This window comes from Phascolarctos cinereus, unplaced genomic scaffold, assembly GCF_003287225.1.
Source record: "Phascolarctos cinereus isolate Bilbo 61053 unplaced genomic scaffold, phaCin_HiC Scaffold_8;HRSCAF=390, whole genome shotgun sequence".
NCBI lineage: Eukaryota > Metazoa > Chordata > Mammalia > Diprotodontia > Phascolarctidae > Phascolarctos > Phascolarctos cinereus.
In genome coordinates, this window is record NW_027556291.1 from 18,683,568 (window position 1) to 18,706,115 (window position 22,548).

At 38.3% G+C, this 22,548-nt stretch overlaps 1 long non-coding RNA gene across 1 annotated transcript in view; it reads right to left on the minus strand.

Annotated features, from left to right (window-relative positions):
• The window catches only part of LOC110198659 (uncharacterized), a 34,275-nt gene extending 13,863 nt beyond the window's left edge, over window positions 1–20,412 (minus strand). Inside the window, exons 1-3 of the long non-coding RNA XR_013483719.1 lie at window positions 20,234–20,412; window positions 11,084–11,166; window positions 2,797–2,876 (exon numbers count right to left, since the gene is read on the minus strand). This is a non-coding gene — a long non-coding RNA (uncharacterized LOC110198659). The remainder of the gene's footprint in view (window positions 1–2,796; window positions 2,877–11,083; window positions 11,167–20,233) is intronic.
• Between the last annotated feature and the right edge of the window lie 2,136 nt (window positions 20,413–22,548).

Genomic DNA, 22,548 nt, shown 5'->3' on the forward strand with positions numbered 1-22,548 from the left:
AATCTTTCATTTCTTTAGGCTAAAGTATGATAGATCCTAGAGATTTCACCACAAACCCTTTTACTAGCAGCCATGAAGTCAAATGTCTACTTTTGAGATTAGTTAAAAAATATATCATTAAAATGCTTTAGTGTATTAAAAATTCTGTCCTTTTGGTAGCACAGATTACAGCTCTGTGCTATGATTCGCTTCCTTTTTATGTCTTCCATTCTGCTAAATGCCAATGTATTTTTCTCTTTTATGACCTGCTAATTGTTCTGAGTTTAACTGTAGATTTTATTTAAATGAAAATTAATAATTATAAATGATAATTATGACTAAAGTTTTCTGTTCCCCTTAACTATATCCAATGTGACAGTTATACTGTCAGCTTCTAATAATTATCCATGACTATACACATCATTTGCATGTACACCTGTCACTTTCTACTAAAGATATGTTCTGATATGAAGTTCTATTAACATTGTTAGATCATAATCATAGGTTGTAACCATCTCTTAGTACTTTCTTTTTGTAAAAAAGGAACTACTAATCTCTCTATAACACTCCTCTAGAAATATAGTTCATGAATTTGCACTAAGATGCAAAGATGCATGTGCAAAAGGTGGTAGATTACTTATTTTAATCGATGGATCTATAATCTCATCAGCATGGGAACTTCCTTCGCAAGTATAGATGGCACCCCATCCAGGCCTTCTCATACTGTCTCAATTCTGGTTTATATCTTTCCTCCACAGAGGATCATTGGTGGTAGGATGCTGCAACTGACTTACACCCACCAAGCGTCTTCCCATTGCCCTTTGCATCACCTCCCATTTTTATCCTGCTAAGACTGTGTTCCATGATTCCCAGCCACTGCGGTATATCTGGAAGACTATTCACAGTAAAAAGATGGGCATTTGCAGCAGGTCATAGCTTGGGATTATTCAAAATGATGCATAATTTCCCCAATCAATATACATTCTTCATCTACTTGTTTCTTTTTCCTTAGGAAGAATGGGAGGCCATTCTCTCTTGAATGGCTGGGGATCTCACTGAGAATTGATGTCATTAGCATAATGTCCTATGTCATCAAGAGCATCTGAATTACTGCCCAAGTATGGGGAAATAGCTCTTCAGTTTACATTTCTGACATTATCTCTAACAAGAGCAAACAAATGCCTTTGACAAGTGTTCATCTCCCTGTTAATGCCTTGATAGACGTTGATAATCCCAAGATAATGGACCAAAGCTGTTTCTGTAATCACATCTATCAAAGAATCTTTTAGGATATTAGCATATGGAGTCTTTAAGGCTGCATTTCACTCTATCAAGTCAAACCTCTGTTGCAATCAATAAACAAAAAATGCTATGTGGCCTCTTGTCATTTTTAAACATAGTCCATTACGTTACTATAAAGATGTGGCCTGCTACCTGTTTCCTTCTTAAGATTTTCAAGGATACTTTCTATAATTGCACAATCCATTCTCATAAAAATTTGGTGACCCGTGGTCTGAAGCAATTATCCCAACCCTTGCTTGCCCTGATGAAGTGGGCACTGGAGAAGAGCTAGCTGTGTCTTCTCAGAGTGCAGACATAAAGAGTAGCCCTCAGGAGACTGGGGGACAGTGGGTCTTTCTAATGCTGTATAGGTCTCAAGTGCCCATCTGTGTGCTGCTCACCATGATCATTGACTGGAAAAACATTTAGTCAGTCTGACTTTTAGAAAGGGATTTACTGAAGTAGCATGACTGATTCAAAACATTTCCCCAAAAGTCTGTGAAATGCTCTCCCTGAGTACTATATGTACATGCAGAGTTGAGGGGAAAGTGAATCAAGCTTAGGGAAGACAGCTGACAAAGGCATAACTTACAGCTCCTGGCTGCACCCTTCACAAGGGTTCAACAAGTTCCTCCTGGGCAAATGCTGGCTTCTTTGCCAGGCTCTCTGTTAAGCACCAGCACCCAACCTTTCCTTGGCTCCCAGGATGATGCTAGGATGCTGCTGGGAAATTTGAAGCCCCAAACCTTGTGGACCTTTCAAAACTTGCAAGTTCCTCTTCCAGCCAGGGCAGGCCAAAGTCAAAGTGCTCTCTTCACCACCACCCCCACCCCCAAGCACTCTGTCCCAGGGAGCTGGAATGATCTCTTCTCAGCTCCACTTAGTGTATCTTACTTGCTCATCCTTATAGAATTGTAAGGGTGGGGCTGACTAAAGAAATCAATCAGATTACCCCACCAAAAGTAAGTGTTAAAATGCTATGCCCTGGTCCTTGAGGTAAAAATGTATCTGATTAAATTTCTCCCAGCTTTGCACAGTTCTGCTATTTTAGAAAAGACTCATGGGTCGGGGTGGGGTGGGGGGGTATGATCATTTTTCCTAGGCCAATCCAAATATTCATCCCACACACTATCACTCTAGTTCATATATATTTGGAAGTCATCTAAATAGAGGTGATCATTGAACCCATGAGAGCTGATGAGATCACCAAGGGAGAAAAGCAGAGACAGAAGAGGGTACAGGACAGGGCCTTGGGGGCACATGTACACCTAGGGTTTAGAAGACAATATCAAAATCTAAAGAGGGGTCAAATGGTAAGAGGATTGATTTGGGATACTTTAAAAATGTCTCATCCCATGTTGACCATCTTCAGCTGTCAAATACAGAACAGCCAACCCTAACACAGGCACAATGGGAGGAAAGAAAGAAACAGAGGTCTTTCTGACCTGTCTCCTTTTCCTGAACCTAATGCTGGCAATTCCATTGTTCTATCCAGTCCAAATTTCTGACACTTTTTTTTTAAAACAACAAACCTACTTCAAACTCTGCACCTCTTCTAAATTCACCTCCCTCCTCTTCTAGTGACTCCAACTTTGACCCAGCAGTGGTGGAAAAATCTAGGAAATAAACACAGGCAAAGAGGAAACAAAATTAGTGCTTTTTAAAGATGCTATGGTAGTCAATCTAGAGAACAATGAAAGAGTCAATGAAAAATAATTCCATATAAGTTGTTGCCAGAGCTACAGTTTATTTCCCAATTTTGACACACCCAGAAAAAAAAAACCAGCATGAATAATAAACAAAGATACTAGGCAGTAGAGCATTGGGTCCGTTGGACACCCTTCAAATTCTACCAGTAGTAGGTAATATTTCCTTTTCATTTTCCTTTCTGAGTCCAAAAAGCTTCAAAAGGGCTTCTATTTTTTTTTAATTCTTTTATTAACAAGATTCTGGTCAATGAAATAATTTCTTTATATTGTTCTTTCAAGTTCCCCAAGCCAGTTTGTATTACTCTCTTTTTAAATAAGGTTTATTGATGCTTTGTGGGCTTTTTCTAAATATCACAATGATTTCTAATCATGCCCTCTTACTTCCCTTCCCCTAGAAAAGGAACTCTCCATTTTAACAACAACCACCTGATATGCAAATACCATATCTGACAACACATAAAACATTCAGCCCTATTAGCCTTTCCACCTCTCTTCTAAGAGGAGCATATTTTGCGTTTTAAAATACCTCCATCTTTGTCCTCCCTAAATATTTTTTTGGCATGAAAATAAATTGGATAGAAATTTTATTCTAATTTTTGGGTAACTGTCAAACTTGCTTTTCTTTCAAATCTAATGAATTCTTTATTATCCTACTGTATCCTGCAGACGACATCCTAGGGAGTTGAAAAAACCACTAAGTAATTGGGCAAAAGAAAAAGGGGGTGTCTCATCACACAGTTATTGCTATTCCACAAACACTAAGAAGAAAAGGCTTTTCTAGAGGTTTGGGGTTTTTAAAGTCTTCTGACAGGTTAAGGCTGAAATCTCTAGAGGTGATAATTTTAGAGAGCAAATCTCAGATCCTGGTAGTTCTATTTAGTGAACTTTTAACTTGCAACACTTTGGGGGTTTGGGGTGCAGGAGGATCGAGTGTCATGTGTGAGCATCACAATCTTTTCTTCCAAAGACAAAGTATGCCTGAGTTCTCCAAAAAGCCTGTGCTCAGGGGATTCTCTGCTTTTCACTAAGAAGGCTTTGGGTGAGAGGCAGCTGTGGAGGCTGCCTCCTTTGGACTCCCAGAGATCAAAAACGATACTCTTGATGCCTTGGGCACAGCGGCTACCTCATCCACTCTCAAACACCTGGAATGTTGAGCTCGCTTTGCCACTTGGAATCTTACGTTAAAACCTGCCTTTTATCTTTTTCTTATTATTGACTCTGACTGTGAAGTGTTTAGGGAGGTCTTAGAAGTAGCAGACTTCAAAAAAATACATGTTAAAACCTTCTTACCATTGAAGCTGAATCTAGAGGAAAATTTAAGGTTTTGTACTTGGAGAATGGCTTTCAAAAAAATGAAAATTCAAACTGTTTTTGTTATCTTAAAATTTCACGGTATTAAAACCTACATAATATATTCTTCAATGAAGAAATCCAGTACGCCCACCTCTAGCCAGTTTAAACTCACTAGCCATGTGAGAAGATGAAATGTGTCTAATTCCTTTTGTGACACCACTGTCTGTGACCCAGAATTTTTTGGGTTGAGGGTCAACCTCCTCCACTAACCTCATAATGGCACTGATCAACAAACATTCATTAAATATTTGTTGTTGCTGCTGTCTAGTCATTTTTCACTTGTCTGACTCTCGGTGACCCCATTTGGGGTCTTCTTGGCAAAGACACTGGAATGGTTTGCCATTTCTTTCTCCAGTTCATTATACAGATGAGGAAGTGAGGCAAACAGGGCTAAGTGACTTGCCCAGGGTCACACAGTTACTAAGCGTCTGAAGCCAAATTTGAATTCAGCTCTTCCTGACTCTAGGCCCAGAGCTCTATCCACTGCAGTGCCACCTAGCTGCACTTATTACAATTATGTGCCGGGGGCTGTGCTTTGTTGGGAAAACAAAGACTAGTGAAAGAGTTCTTTCAAGGACCTTCAAGCCTTCAAAGACCTTACTTTCTAGTAGAGGAGACAACAGGTACACTTATAAACATATACAGAAGCTATAAAAAATGGCCTTTACATGGTTCTCTAATTTGAGGGTTAGGGTTCAGCACTGGGGTGTAGGGTTAAAGTCAAACACTATGCCAACACAGCACAAGAACTGGAGAGTTCTGCCAAGCTGGAAAGGTTTCTAGCAAGGCACCTGTAACAGAGCCTCTGCTTTCCAAAGACAGGCCTAGCTATTCCCAGGAGGCTGGCCATGCTGGCCATGGCAATCTATGATGCAAAGAGAAATTTAAAAGGTTCTCAGTCCTGTGCAGTCCCCTTCTGCTTCTCCAGTGCCAGTGACAGAACCAAACAGCCAAAAAGGAGGGAGAAGCTGTTAAGAATCACACAGTTTTTAGACCATCAATGCATTTCAATTTGACTGTTCTCTAAATGTGAGATACTGGTCCAATGACTAAAGAATGTGTGTGTGTGTGTGTGTGTGTGTTGTGTGTGTGGTGTGTGTGCGTGTGTATATGCCTGGAAGAGTTAAATCATATTAATCTTGGCATTCTCACTATAAATGAAAACAGAAGAAATCTGCAGCCAAATGGAAAGATGGCTCACTGGTACTCCTAAAAAAAAAAAAAGAAAGAAAGAAACAGGACTTTCTAATGCAAATTGTATTGAAAACTGAGAGGCAACATTATTTCATGGGAGATTTGGTTATCATGTATCGCAATTTTTAAGTGTTTGCAAATATATATATATATATATATATATATATATATATATATATATATACACATATATATATATATATAAAATTAGTTTATATACCAACATTAGTTTCTGAAGATGTCAAGAAATTCTATAAAGAATTTGCTAAGACACTATAGATCAAATCAACCTGCAGTCTGATATTTAATGAATTCAACACAAAAATGGGAAAAGGGGAGGGCAGGAGAAATCCATGGGACAGTATGATTCTAGAAAAACAAATGAGATAGGTTACAGACATGTAGATTGAGCAGAAGCCTCACATCTCTATATGTGAATACAATACTTTGTAAAAAAAAAAATGGCAAGCACTGGCCATCATCAGCACCATAAAGAACAAAATACATTATATTTTAGCAAACGAGAAAAAAAGTTACTGTTGGGGCATTTACCTCTGAGTCTGCTGCCTGAGTAGAATCAGGCAGTTTTTTATCAGAGCCAAAAGTGGAATTAGTAAAAAAAAATAAAAGCAGGAAGACTAATAAAAAGAAAAATATACAGTATACCAATAAAACTCTAACCTGTATTATTTAAATAAGTAATTGAAAAAGAAAAAAGTAAAAAATAAACAACAAAAATGATAGACACTGACTAAAATAACTTCATCCAGAAGTTTAATCAATGCAGGGTAATGGAAAAAACAAGTACTTTAGTCAGCAAACGCCTGATTTCCTTGCCGGAGAGACGGCTGCTAATGATTACCAAAGACAACACTCGATTAAAACAAAAGAATGAAAATGAAGGACTACAAACAGAAGAACGAAAAAGACTGGCAGAAGACATTTCAACAAGGTGTTTTCTCTATCAGGGAGAGTGGAAACACCATGTTTCAACCATCACAATCCCTGAGGTGCTTGTGGAGGAAGCAGAAAGAAAACAAAAGAAAACAAGGCAGGTAAAGACAGGATTGGACCAAGTAGAGAAAGAGAAGCTCCATACTGGAAGGAACACAAATTGTGAGGGGACTGAAGGGTTGACAGACATGGGATCTAGGGGAAGGGGTGATACAAAAGGTATAGGAAATATCTCCAAAAATGGTGACTGAGAGAATATCAATGAATATTGATCTAGAGGCCTACTCTCCCATCTGTACAAAATCTTAACGATAATCATTTATTCAGAGTGAGGACCTCCTTGATGATGGTCTTAGTAGAGAACAAGCAACCTTTCATAAGCGTGAGAAAATTAAGGGGATTAGAACAGCAAGTGGTTATGTGTGGGAATTGAATGAACTATACTGACTCCATCTTGTGACTGAATTCTGGAGCTAGCTCAGTTCTCTTTCTATTCAATTATGGGTCTAATCCAAATTCTGTCTTGTGAGAAAAGTTTATTCAATTCTGGGCATTGGGAGAAAACCTTATTGCATTCTTTGAACCTCGCCCAGCGTGACTGGGAAACTGGATCACCTCTCCTGCTGCTTAGAGACCCTTAACCAAGAACCTTGGTTATGCTGACCAGAAACTCGGTCAGATGCAGAGACTGATGCAGGGAGTTTTCTGACAATCTTACATCTCAAGTAACCCATATGTCTTATCTGAAAACTGGACCCATATGAATCAGTTAGTGATTGTTTCCATGTTCCTTTGTTTATGTACACATGGTTGGGGAGTAGGACATCTTTTTCTGAATTCAGGGAATTGTACCTGTTCATTCTCCCCCTCCCAACTTGAAAAGTTCCTAATCTTTCCTCCAATTAGACATTAGGTTACCTAATGTTGTGTTGTTTCCTTTTAATTAATTGGCCTTATTTGATTAATTGTTTTTAATGTATAAAAGTCCACATCCCCCTGCATTTGAGGTCCAGCCCTAAGCTGAAAAGGTATGGTCCTGATCTGTTAGGCAACTGGCATGCGGTGCTTAATAAATCAATATGCTCAAAAGATCAGAGTTTGGTTTTCTCAGTCATTTCGTCTTTTACCCACCACAAACAATATTCAAAAATGGACCAAACCTTTACCATTTCACAGTTAACTGAAAGAAGCTGAGAATATAAAACCCCATTATGCTAATCATAAAAATGCATTTGATTTAATAGAACAAAATGCTGCCTTCCAGACACTTTTGCATCAAGGTATTTCCCATCCATACATACATCATGATCATCCATTCACTATTCCTTGGAAGATGTTGAATGAACCTCTAGATCAAGGAACTGGAGCCAAGTTTTCTGTAAGCAGGAAAAAGTCTCCAGCATCTGGTTGCATAAGTTTCTGGGACATAAAGTCTTAGATAGACAGTATTGTTTCCTCTTGACAGACAAGAGGCCATTTGAAAGAAGTATGTGTACACTAGGATTCACATCACATGACTCATTTGGGAACTGCATGAGCCAAAGAGAAGAGATGACATGGAGTCTGTAGCTACTGACTAGAGGTGGGCAGAGAGGAGGCACCAGTATTGACAGTATACAAGACATTGTGGGAAGGTGATGCCATGTTAGGCCTGGGAAGGTCCCAAATCCTTCAGAACAACACAATATTACTAAAAATATATATATATATACTAGAAGGAGATTGCACCTTAAAATAAAGAAAATATAAAAATAAAGATAAAAAAATAATGATAAAAAAAATCAGCTATAAACTTCTCCATCCTGATCAGGGCAAAAGACTTAGAATCCCACAGAATCACAGAACAGGGTAATCTAGCTTAGGTGGAAAGGGGAAAAAAATAGAGAGGTCCAACGTGGGCAACACAAGGACCCTACTCACATGTCTGTAGTAATAGATAAGGTTGATCAGGGCAAGGCAGACTAGCACCAAAACCCAATAGTGAGTGACCCAAAGGCCCAATCCACACCAGACTAGCACTGAGTATAGGACAATCCATGGGCTTTTATCCCCATCTATTTCCATCAAATATTCAAAGAACAATTAATTCCAACGTTATATAAGCTATTTGTAAAAACAGAGAAGGAGATCCTTCCAAACTTTCTATGATACAAATATGATCTTGATGCTTAAACCAAGGAGAGGCAAAGCAATGAAATAAAATTATAGGCCAATATCCTTCACAAACATCGATGTAAAAATATTAAACAGAATATTAGAAAATAGGCTGGCTATATGAACATATTAAAAAGACACTATGACGAGACTGGATTATACCAGGAATGCAGAGTTAGTTCAACATAAGGAAAACAATAAATATAATAGACTGTACTTTTTAAAACAAGAATGAAGATTATATCAATAGATTTTTTGTTCTTTGCTAGACAATGGGCTTAAGTGACCTGCCCAGGGTCACACAGCCAGTAAGTGTCAAGTGTCGGTGGCTGAATTTGAACTCAAGTCCCCCTGAGTCCAGAGCCAGTGCTCTGTCCACTGCGCCACCTAGCTACCCCTATATCAATAGATGTTGAAAAGGCTTTTGACAAAGATCCATACAAAGGTGGCTAGGTAGTACAGTAGATTGAGCACCTGACCTGGAGTCAGGAAGACCCAAGTTCAAATCTGGCCTCAGACACTTCCTAGCTATGTGACTCTGCGCAGGTAACTTAACCCCAACTGCCTCCAAAAAGAAAAAAGAAAAGAAAAAAAACCCAAAACCAAAGCAAAGCATATGAATAAAATGGATGTTTCCTCATCAGTCTGTAGTGTCTACCAAAAATGAAAAATACTGTATTCAGTGTATAAAGGTTGGAGGACTTTCCAAAAATATCACGGGTAAACCAAGGAAGGATACCCTTTATCACCACCACTATACAGCACAGCGCTGGAAATGCTAACTATAGCTATAAGGCAAGAAAAAAAATCAAAGGCATAAACACAGGCAAAGAAGAAAGAAATAATTAATTTCTGAAGATCATACAATGATCAGTCCTGAACAAAGGTGTCAAACATGCAGCCCAGTCTCAACACTCCTGGGTGCAACCTGAACCAGATTAAAATACAATTAAAATATTTAACACAATATACAAATAAGCAGTAGACCACAGATAGCATTAATAAGTGGTTTTCTAAGACAATACATGGCCCACAGGGATCCTTTTGTACACTTTATGGGCCCCATTTCCATTTCAGCTGCACACCACTAATAAAGAGTCAACTAAAATTAATTTGAACACTTAACAATTTTAGCAAAGTTACAGAATAGAAATAAATCTACGTAAGTCATCAGCATTTCTATATATTAACAAAACTCTGGCAAAAGAAAAATAAATGTTATTTAAAATAACTACAGAATATATAAAAGACGTGGGAGTCTATCTACCAAGACCAATACAGGAACTGGATGAATGCAACTATAAAACATTCTTTATTGAAATATACACCTAAAAAACTGGAGAAATATTCATTGGTGATGGATAAGTCATAAAAACAACAATACTATCTAAATCACTTTACTTATTTGGTGACATGGCCATCAAACTGCCCAAGGATTACTAGAAAGGGTTACAGCTAGAAAATATAATAATGAATAATAAAATATAATAATTAAATTCATCTGGAGAAACAAAAGGTCAAAAACCTCAAGGGAAATAATGGGGGAAGGGATGAAAAAAGCACTACCAGATCTAAAACTATACTACAAAGCAGTAATCATCAAAATAGTCTGGTGCTGGTTAAAAATACAGAGGTTGAACAATGGAACATATCACATATATTACATACAGAACCAAATGAACACAATAGCACAGTTTTCAATGTACCCAAAGATCCTCAGCTACCAGGGTCAAGACCCAAAAAATTGAACAAAAACTGCTGGGAAAACTGGAAAGCATTCTGGAAGAAATTAGATATGGACTAACATCTCACAACATACACCAAGATAATCTTCAAATGGAAATATGACTTAGCCATAAAGAGGGACATCATAAATAAATTAGAGGAACAAGGGAGAAATTAATTTTCAAATGTATGACTAGGGGAAGAGTTCATGAACAAACAAAGGAAAGAGAGGATCACGGAAGATAAAAAGACAGTTCTACTCACATAAAAATAAGGAGGTTTTGTATGAACAAAATCAACGCAGTTCAAATTAGAAGAAAAACACAGGCAACTGTAGAAAAAAAAACACTTTGCATCATATTTCTCTGATAAAGGTCTTGTGTCCAAGATATACAAGAAACTGATTCAAATTTAGAGATAAATGGTCAAAGGACATGAACAGGCAGATCTGAAAGGAAGAAATGCAAGTTATCAAAAATTTTAAAAATGCTTCCAATCACTAGTAAATAGAGAAATGCAAATCAAAGCACCTCTGAGATTCTACCTTACACTCATCAGATTGACAAAGATGACCAAAAAAAGGGTTAGGATAATGACAAATGTTGGATAGGCTATGGGAAAACAGGAGCACCAATGTAAGGCTAGTGGACTTGTGAAATGGTTCAGCCATTCTAGAAATCCATTTGGAACTATGCCCAAAATGTCACCAAACCCTTTGACCCAGTGATACCTACCTGGCCTACTCTCCAAGGAAATCAAATAAAGACGACGATTATCCAGGTGGATATCACTCCTATGGCGCAATGCAACTGATAGCCTGAGGATTTAAACAAATAAGAGTCCTCTTACTAAAAATATATTGCAATAACCTCAAGCAGAAGCAGTTCTCAAAACAAAGAGCAGTCCAGGGAATAAAAACAAATAGAAAAGGCTAAAAAGCAGTCAATAGGAAAGTTGTGGGAAGGCTCAGGAGGTCCTTGCCAAAATTCTCAAAACTGTTTTTTTGCCCTAACAGCTGGGTCATGTAGCTGCCCCAGATCTGCATTATAACTCCTCGCTCACAATAGTGCCAGATAACATTATGAGAAGAGAGAGTATTCAACTCACACCTTCCAAGTTCCACCAGCTTCCTGGCTTATAACAGTCACTATTGTATGTAGTCTTTGACTATTGTGTGTAACAGTCACTACTGTGTTTAGTCTTTGACACCACAATTGCTACTACCTTACCCCAAGGACATCAAAGAGAAAAAGACCGGCTATGGTCAAAATTATTTACAGCAGCTTTCTGTGGTAGCAAAGAACTAGAAACTGGTTAGGGGGGCATTAATTGGAGAATTGCTGCACAAATTATGGTTTATCAATGAAATTGGATACTATTGTGCCATTAAAAATGATGGTTTCAGAGAAACTTGGGAAGATTTGTATGAGCTGCTATCTAAGTGAAGTGAGCAGAATCAGGAGAACAATGTATACAATACAATACAATGTATACACTGGAAAGGCAAATAACTTTGAGAGAACAAATATAAATGATTAGGAAAAAAGATAAGTATGAAGTTATGAAGAGGGAGAAAAAAAGATGATTAATGCAACAACAGAAAGTCAACATGCAGAAACAACAAAACTTTTCAATTACAATAGTCAATGTCAATACACTACTATCAAAGTTTAAAAACACATTATTTTAATGAATAAATGCTTTGGGACAATTACTTTGGGTGCATGGCGGAGGAGGTTATTTGGAGGTTTGTTGGGAAGTATCTGTTGCATAAAAACTTATCTACACATTTCACAAAATCACAGTAGCTTTTCCTACCTTTGTCAGCTTCTTCATCCATAAAATGGAGGTGGTAATGATACTCCTAACATCACAGTTTATTGAGAGAAAAGTGCTTTGGAAATTCTAAAATGCTTTATTAACGTGGGCTGTTATTACAATGATTTCATTATTCAATAGCCAGAGATAGCAATCAGTGAGCTACTTTTCAAACAATGAATTTGTAGGTGGACACTTTTCTATTAAAAAAAAAAAAAGGAGAGTCAATGTGCATCTCCGTGTATGGACCATATATTGGATAACTTCATAGCCCTATCAAAATCTGAAATGTTCTCATTAAGACATATTTTAATGCAGTAATTTGGAAGTGATTTTAGCACAGCTCTAGAACAATGAATTAATTAACTAATTAATTTTTAATTACAATTACATTAAATGGAATTGGCTTTGCTGCTTCTACCACATAGCCTAATAAGCTCCTTGGAAAAGAATCATGGCCAATAATTTTACAATCTTATTTTATTATTAAACTAAATCATTTGTGTGTATTTGTGTACGCGTCTGAGGAATTAGGTAATGCAGTCACATGAATTAAAATAATTTTCACTATGAGAACACAGAATACTTTTCATTTATAGCTCTACCATTTTCTGTTCTGAGAGATAAAGGCCTTGGATGAAAACAATCTATTTCAACACTGGACACCAGACTTTTAAAAAAAATAATAAAAGCATACATCTTAGAACTATCCCTCAAAAGTTTTGAAACTGTGCATACCCTGCGACCCAGATATACTGTCAGTAGGCCCATACCCCTAAAGAAATCAAAGGAAGGAAGAGGAACACCCTTTGAACAAATTATACCACTACTAGGCCCACACTCCCAAAGAAATCAAAGAAAGAGGAAATGGATCTATATATAAAAAATATTTATATGAGCTCTTGTCATAGTAAGCAAAAATTGGAAACTAAGAAGATGCCCTATTGGGGAATAGCTAAACAAATTGTGGTAGGCGAATTGTAATAGAATATTATTGTGTTGGGGCAGCTAGGGGGGCGCAGTGGATAGAGCACTGGCCCTAGAGTCAGAAGGACCTGAGTTCAAATGTGACCTCAGACACATAACACTTACTAGCTATGTGACGCTGGGCAAGTTACTTAACCCACTGCCTAACCAGAAAAAGAAAAAGAATATTATTGTGCCATAATAAATTATAACAGCAGCTAGGTGGCGCTGCAGTAGATAAGCTCACTGGGCCAGGAGTCCGGAAGATTTATCTTCCTGAGTTCAAATCTGGCCTCAAACACTTACTACCTGTGTGACCCTGTCCAAATCATTTAATCCTGTTTGCCTCAGTTTCTTCATCTGTAAAATGAGCTAGAGAAGGAAATGACAAATCATTCCAGCAGTTTTTACTAAGAAGCTCCTAAATGGGGTCACAAAGATTCAGACATAACCAAAAAACAACTAAACAACAAGTGATAAAATTGGAAAGGAAAGGAACAAGCATTTATTAAGCAACCAATCTGTAACAGGTGCTACCCTACACACTTTACAAATATTCTCTCAAAGGATCCTCATGATAACCCAGGGATGTAAGTGCTATTTTACTAGCAGGAAACAGACAATGAAGAAGGTTAACTAACTTGCCCAGGGTCACAAAGCTAGAAAATAGTCAGGTATTCCGGACTCCAGGTCAAGTGCTCTATCCACTGCGCCACCCAGCTGCCCTTCGCTTGACCAAGCATACTTGTTACAGACCTCTATGAACAGATGCAGACCAAATGAGCAGAACCAGAAATACATACATACACACACACACACAAACAACATTATAGAGAAAAACAACTTTGAAAGACTTTAGAACTTTGATCACTGTAAGGAAAAGCCACTGGTCCAAAAAGGATGAAAGAAGAAACACACCACTCGCCTGCTCAACAGAGGTGAAAAAATTAAAATGGAGAAAGATACATTTTCAGACACGGCCGATGTGGGAATTTGTTCTGCTAGTCATAAATTTAGCAGCTATTTGTTTATTTGTCATTTGTAAAAATTTGTTTTTTGCATAGTCATAGACAATGCAGCTATGATAAAATGAGATAATATTTGTAGAAAGCACTTAGCACAGCGCCTGGCACCTAGTAGGCACTATAGAAATGTTTATTCCCCCTCAGATATCTGACAATAGCCGTGTGACTCTGGGCAAGTCACTTAACCCCAACTGCCTCACCAAAAAAAGCAAAATAAAATGCTTATTCCCTTCCATTTTTTTTTTTACCTCAGTTATTTAGCATATAGTAGGCTCTATAGAAATGCTTATCCCCTTGCTTATTTTTGTAGCCAGCCTCAGCAATTAGCCCAGTGCCTTGTACCTAGGAGGCTCTATAGAAATGTGTATCCCCTTTCCTTATTTTTGTACCCCAACACTTCACACAGTAGGCTCTAGAGAAATGCTTATTCCCTTCCCTTATTCTCGTATTCCCAGCAATTAGCACAGTACCTCTCACACAGTAGGCTCTATAGAAATGTTTATGCCCTTTTCATTTTTTTTACCTCAGTGTCTGGCACATATGAGGCTCTACATAAATGCTCATCTTCTTCCCTTATTTTTGTATCCCCAGCACTTAGCAGGGGCATCACATAGTAGGCTCTGTAGAAATGTTTACTCCTTTATTTCTTTTACCCCAGTGCCTTTCACATAGTAGGTTCTATGGAACTGTTTATCCCCTTTCCCTAATTTTGAATCCCCAGTGATTGGCATGGTGCCTGGCACATATGAGATTCCATATAAATGTTTATCTTCTTATTTTTTTATCCCCAGCAATTAGCACAGTGCCTGGCACTTAGTAAGCTCTACAGAAATCCTTATCCCCTTCCCTTATTTTTAATCCCCAGCAATTACCCCAGGGCCTTTCATACAGTAGGCTCTATAGAAATCCTTATCCTCTTCCCTTTTTTTTTTTTTTACCTCAGCGCCTGGCACATATGAGGCTCTACATACTCATCTTCTTCCCTTATTTTTATATCCCCAGCAATTAACACAGTGCCTGGCACATAGTAGGTTCTGTAGAAATCCCTATCCCCTTATTTTTGTATCCCCAGCACTTACCCCAGTGCCTTTCACACAGTAGGCTCTATAGAAATCCTTATCCCCTCCCTTCTTTTTTTTTTTTTTACCTCAGTGCCTGGCACATATGAGGCTCTATATAAATGTTCATCTTCTTCCCTTATTTTTATATCCCCAACAATTACTTCAGTGCCTTTCACACAATAGGTTCTATAGAACTCCTTATCCCCTATTTTTGTATCCCCAGCCATTACCCCAGTGCCTGGCACTTAGTAGGCTCTATAAAAATCCTTATCCCCTTCCTTTTTTTTTCCTACCTCAGTGCCTGGCACATATGAGGCTCTACATAAATGTTCATCTTCTTCCCTTATTTTTATATCCCCAGCAATTAACACAGTGCCTGGCACTTATTAGGCTCTATAGAAAGCCTTATCCCCTTCCTTTATTTTTGCATCCCCAGCAATTAGCACAGGGCCTTTCATACAGTAGGCTCTATAGAAATCCTTAACCCCTCCCTTTTTTTTTTTTTACCTCAGTGCCTGGCACATATGAGGCTCCACATATTCGTCTTCTTCCCTTATTTTTATATCCCAGCAATTAACACAGTGCCTGGCACACAGTAGGTTCTATAGAAATCCTTATCCCCTCATTTTTGTATCCCCAGCCATTACCCCAGTGCCTTTCACACAGTAGGCTCTATAGAAATGCTTATTCCTTTCCCTTTTTTTTTTTAACCTCAGTGCCTGGCACATATGAGGCTCTATATAAATGTTCATCTTCTTCCCTTATTTTTATATCCCCAGCAATCACTCCAGTGCCTTTCACACAGTAGGTTCTATAGAAATCTTTATCCCCTTATTTTTATATCCCCAGCAATTAACATAGTGCCTGGCACTTAGTAGGCTTTACAGAAATCTATTCCCCTTATTTTTGTATCCCTAGCCATTACCACAGTGCCTTTCACACAGTAGGCTCTATAGAAATGCTTATTCCTTTCCCTTTTTTTTTTTTAACCTCAGTGCCTGGCACATATGAGGCTCTATATAAATGTTCATCTTCTTCCCTTATTTTTGTATCCCCAGCCATTACCCCAGTGCCTTTCACACAGTAGGCTCTATAGAAATGCTTATTCCTTTCCCTTTTTTTTTTAACCTCAGTGCCTGGCACATATGAGGCTCTATATAAATGTTTATCTTCTTCCCTTATTTTTTTATCCCCAGCAATTAGCACAATGCCTGGCACATAGTAGGCTCTATAGAAATCTTTATCCCCTTATTTTTGTATCCCCAGCCATTACCCCAGTGCCTTTCACACAGTAGGCTCTATAGAAATGCTTATTCCTTTCCCTTTTTTTTTTTTTACCTCAGCACCTGGCACATATGAGGCTCTACATATTCATCTTCTTCCCTTATTTTTATATCCCCAGCAATTAACGCAGTGCCTGGCACATAGTAGGCTCTATAGAAAGCCTTATCCCCTTCCCTTATTTTTGTATCCCCAGCAATTACTCCAGTGCCTTTCACACAGTAGGTCCTACAGAAATCCTTATCCCCTTTTTTTGTATCCCCAGCCATTATCCCAGTACCTGGCACATAGTAGGCTCTATAGAAAGCCTTATCCCCTTCCTTTATTTTTGCATCCCCAGCAATTAGCACAGGGCCTGGCACATAGTAGGTTCTATAGAAATCCTTATCCCCTTATTTTTGTATTCCCAGCTATTAACCCAGTGCCTTTCACACAGTAGGCTCTATAGAAATCCTTATTCCCTTCCCTCCCCTTTTTTTTTTTAACATCAGTGCCTGGCACATGAGGCTCTATATAAATGTTTATCTTCTTCCCTTATTTTTTTATCCCCAGCAATTAGCACAATGCCTGGCACATAGTAGGCTCTATAGAAAGCCTTACCCCTTCCTTTATTTTTGCATCCCCAGCAATTAGCACAGGGCCTTTCATATAGTAGGCTCTATAGAAATCCTTAACCCCTCCCTTTTTTTTAATCTCTGCCTGACACATATGAGGCTCTACATATTCATCTTCTTCCCTTATTTTTATATCCCCAGCAATTAACACAGTGCCTGGCACACAGTAGGTTCTACAGAAATCCTTATCCCCTTATTTTTGTATCCCCAGCAATTACCCCAGTGCCTTTCACGCAGCAGGCTCTATAGAAATCCTTAACCCCTCCCTTTTTTTTTTAACCTCAGTGCCTGGCACATATGAGGCTCTATATAAATGTTCATCTTCTTCCCTTATTTTTATATCCCCAGCAATTACTCCAGTGCCTTTTACACAGTAGGTTCTATAGAAATCCTTATCCCCTTATTTTTATATCCCCAGCAATTAACACAGTGCCTGGCACTTAGTAGGCTTTACAGAAATCCTTATCCCCTTATTTTTGTATCCCTAGCCATTACCCCAGTGCCTTTCACACAGTAGGCTCTATAGAAATGCTTATTCCTTTCCCTTTTTTTTTTACCTCGGTGCCTGGCACATATGAGGCTCTATATAAATGTTTATCTTCTTCCCTTATTTTTATATCCCCAGCAATTAACACAGTGCCTGGCACTTAGTAGCCTCTATAGAAAGCTTTATCCCCTTCCTTTATTTTTGCATCCCCAGCAATTACCCCAGGGCCTTGCATACAGTAGGCTCTATAGAAATCCTTAACTCCTCCCTTTTTTTTTTTTACCTCAGTGCCTGGCACATATGAGGCTCTACATATTCATCTTCTTCCCTTATTTTTACATCCCCAGCAATTAACACAGTGCCTGGCACATAGTAGGTTCTATAGAAATCCTTATCCCCTTATTTTTGTATCCCCAGCTATTAACCCAGTGCCTTTCACACAGTAGGCTCTATAGAAATCCTTATTCCCTTCCCCCCCCTGTTTTTTTTTTTAACCTCAGTGCCTGGCACATATGAGGCTCTATATAAATGTTTATCTTCTTCCCTTATTTTTTTAGCCCCAGCAACTAGCACAATGCCCAGCACATAGTAGGCTCTATAGACAGCCTTATCCCCTTTCTTTATTTTTGCATCCCCAGCAATAGCACAGGGCCTTTCATACAGTAGGCTCTACAGAAATCCTTAACCCCTCCCTTTTTTTTTTTTACCTCAGTGCCTGGCACGTATGAGGCTCTACATACTCATCTTCTTCCCTTATTTTTATATCCCCAGCAATTAACACAGTGCCTGGCACACAGTAGGTTCTACAGAAATCCTTATCCCCTTCCCTTATTTTTATATCCCCAGCAATTACCCCAGTGCCTTTCACACAGTAGGCTCTATAGAAATCCTTAACCCCTCCCTTTTTTTTTTTAACCTCAGTGCCTGGCACACATGAGGCTCTATATAAATGTTCATCTTCTTCCCTTATTTTTATATCCCCAGCAATTATTCCAGTGCCTTTCACACAGTAGGTTCTATAGAAATCCTTACCCCCTTATTTTTATAACCCCAGCAATTAACACAGTGCCTGGCACTTAGTAGGCTCTACAGAAATCTTTATCCCCTTATTTTTGTATCCCCAGCCATTACCCCAGTGCCTTTCACACAGTAGGCTCTATAGAAATGCTTATTCCTTTCCCTTTTTTTTTTACCTCAGTGCCTGACACATATGAGGCTCTATATAAATGTTTACCTTCTTCCCTTATTTTTTTTTATCCCCAGCAAATAGCACAGTACCTGGCACATATGAGGCTCTACATAAATACTCATCTTCTTCCCTTATTTTTATATCCCCAGCAATTACTCCAGTGCCTTTCACACAGTAGGCTCTATAGAAATCCTTATCCTCCTCCCTTATTTTTGTATCCCCAGCCATTAATACAGGTCCTTTCAAACAGCAGCCTCTATAGAAATCCTTATTCCCTTCCCTTTTTTTTTTTTTACCTCAGTGCCTGGCACATATGAGGCTCTACATATTCATCTTCTTCCCTTATTTTTATATCCCCAGCAATTAACACAGTGCCTGGCACACAGTAGGTTCTACAGAAATCCTTATCCCCTTATTTTTATATCCCCAGTGCCTTTCACACAGCAGGTTCTATAGAAATCCTTATCCCTTTTTTTTTTTACCTCAGTGCCTGGCACATATGAGGCTCTATACAAATGTTTACCTTCTTCCCTTATTTTTCTATTCCCAGCAATTAGCACAGTGCCTGGCACACAGTAGGCTCTATAGAAATCCTTATCCTCTTCCCTTATTTTTGTATCCCCAGCAATTAGCACAGGGCCTTTCAAATAGCAGCCTCTATAGAAATGCTTATTCCCTTCCCTTTTTTTTTTTTACCTCAGTGCCTGCCGCATAAGAGGTTCTACATAAAGGTTCATCTTCTTCCCTTATTTTTATGTCCCCAGCAATTAGCAGAGTGCCTGGCACGTAGTAGGCTCTACAGAAAGGCTTATTCCCTTATTTTGTGCTCCTGCGCTTGGCACTGTGCCTGGCACACAGTAGGAGCTTAAATAATGTTGACTGATTATCCCCCATTGTATTGAATCTTTTTTTTTAATTTGCTCAATGGATGGGGATACGGATTAATTTCTAAAAAAGAGACAAAAGAACCCACCAATTATATTTATGCTATGATAATCCACATTACCACAACAAAATTTAGCTTTAGTCTAAGGGGTAGATTTTTGCAATCGGGCCCCAATTCATAGCGCTTCTGCATTTAGAAGGAAGCGGATTAGGCTTCTTCCTCCAGTTAAAGAAAAACCAGAGTCTAAGCACAGGCTTGGGCCCTCCCTCTCTCCTGGGCGGCTCCCATTGTGGCCTCAGGCCGCCATCCAAGGGACATCTAACAAGGCCTGGGCAGGGCGGACCCCAGGGGTGCATGAAGACTAACATCAAATCTGGCCAATATATCGTTTGCGGGAATAGAATTAAGAAACAAACAAAGGAAAATCAGGCCTGGGGCGGGGCCATCCCGCATCCCTCTAGCTCCCTCTCAATACAGCTCCTGGGGCCCGGTCACCTCACCCGCACCCCACCCCCCCAGCGCATCCATACAGAGGATGGGCATCTTTAAGGTCTTACAATGTGGCCAGCCCGCATCAGCTGCTGAATCGGTCTCCTGTTGCTGCCACACCCGCCCGCGCACGTCCCTCTCCGTTTTCTTCCTCTGTGGCACCCCGAAACTCCTGCCGCAGCACCCCGCAACAGAGCAAGAAGAATCTCCGCCCCCAGCTCGTAGGCTGATCTCACAGGAAAACCTCCGCCCCCCGTCTGAGGGCTGATCTCGCGTTAGTTTCCTACAATTTCAATATAATTTATTCCTGTGCAGTGGCGTGATTCTGAATTAAATCCCTGGCAGTGAACCATACTGCAAAAGGGGGATGGTTAAAAAACACACGACATCATTTCTTTCTTTCTTTTTTTTTCTTTTTTAAAAAAAGGGGGAGGGGGCATTTCAATGCACTGCCTTGATTGCATAGTACCTTAGATTTTGGAAAATAAGAGATTATTGGTAATTTTGGAAAACACAATTTCAATTGAATGATGATTTCAGAAGCCATCTTACAAAAGGGATGAAAAAAGAGGAAGACGTGAGGAAGTGGAATGACCGATTGCAGGCAGTTTTCTCAAGGGGGTTAGCTGGTTACAGGAAAATTCAATCATTTATCTAACACTTAAGGAAAAATTAATACATTTACGAGACAAGATATTCTCAAAAAATGAAAAGGGCATTCTACCAAATTATTCTTAGGAGATCAATATAATCTTAATAACTAATCCAGGAAAGCAAAAACAAAGAAAGAGAACCCAAAAAAATCATTATTGAATACTGATTCAAAATTTCAAAATGAAATTCTGGCAAAAAAAAATCATAAAAAAATTATCCCCCAAAATCACTCACTATGATCTATTTAGATTTTTTCCTTAAGGAAGCAAGGAAGATTCACCATTAGGGAAACAATGAACATACTCACATAAAACAAAAAAAAAATTCAAAACCACCTCAGTATAACACTAGAACAAAAAAATGCTTTTGACAAAGTATAACACTCATCAATGCCCAAAAAAAGACAAACCTCCATAAAACACAGGCATAAAGGGTTCGTTTCTTAATACGATATGAAGTATCAATCAAAAATCAAAAGCTAGTATTATGTGCAACAAAGACGCACTAGCATCTTTCCCAGTAAATACAGGAATGAAGTAAAGATGTCCTCTTTCCCTGGTATTATTTGACACAGTTACAAAAATGCTAGCAGTTGCGTTCAGAAAATATACGCTAAAAAATTAAAACCAGGAAGAAAGGAGAAGGGGAGACCAAATTATTCCTATGTGCTAATGACATGATGTTATACTTGAACAATTCTAGGGAATCAAAGAAACGGAGATAATTAAAAGCTTCAGTAAAGATACAGGCTGCAAAGCAAACTCACAGAAATTAACAGCATTTCTGTATAGTAGTAACAAAATCCTGGAAGCAACAATTAAAGGGGAAGTCCCATTCAAAATAACAAGATGCCTAAAATATCTGACGGTGATCTACCAAAGCTAACAATCCTTTATATGTACACGTATGCACGTGTATATATGTGTATGTATATACACATATTTGTGTATGTATTTTAACACACTCTTTAATCAAATAAAAAAGGGATTATTAGAGAAATATTTAGTGCCCCTGGCTGATCCATGGAAATATAATAAAAAAGGCAATACTAACCAAAGTTAATTTATATATTTAGTGTTATACCAAAGTACCAAAGGAATACTTTATAGAAATAGAATTCAAATTATAATATAAAGCAGAAATTCTCAAAAATTATTTGGTCCTGCATAAAAAATAAAAGTGTAGAAACACAAGGAGGAATCAGAAATCAGAGAATTTAATAACCCAATGTTCAATAAATCAAAAAAACCCACCATAACTTACCTAAGAAAGAACACCCTATTCAGGTGTTCTAGCTGAGGAAACTAGAAAGTATTCTGGCAGAAATTACACCATGATGCACAATAAATTTCAAAATGGATGTACGGCCAGAGTATAAAAGATCAGACCATAAAAAATTAGAAGAGAAACAGATCATATACCTTTCACAGCTATGGGTAGGCAATTAATTCTTAACCAAACAAGGGAGAGAAGAGATTATAAGGGATAAAATAGATCATTTTGATTCCATTAAATTGAAAAGCTTTTGCAGAAACAAATTTAATTCAGCTACGATAAGGGAAACAGGTGACTGGGAAAAATCTTTGCTGTCAAATATTTCTGAATAGATCCTGATATCCAAAATATATGAAAAACTAACAGAAATATACAAGCCTAAAAGCCATTTTCAAATAGTTAAATTAAGTGGTAAAGGGATATGAACAGCTCTCAAATGAAAAATTCCAAATTA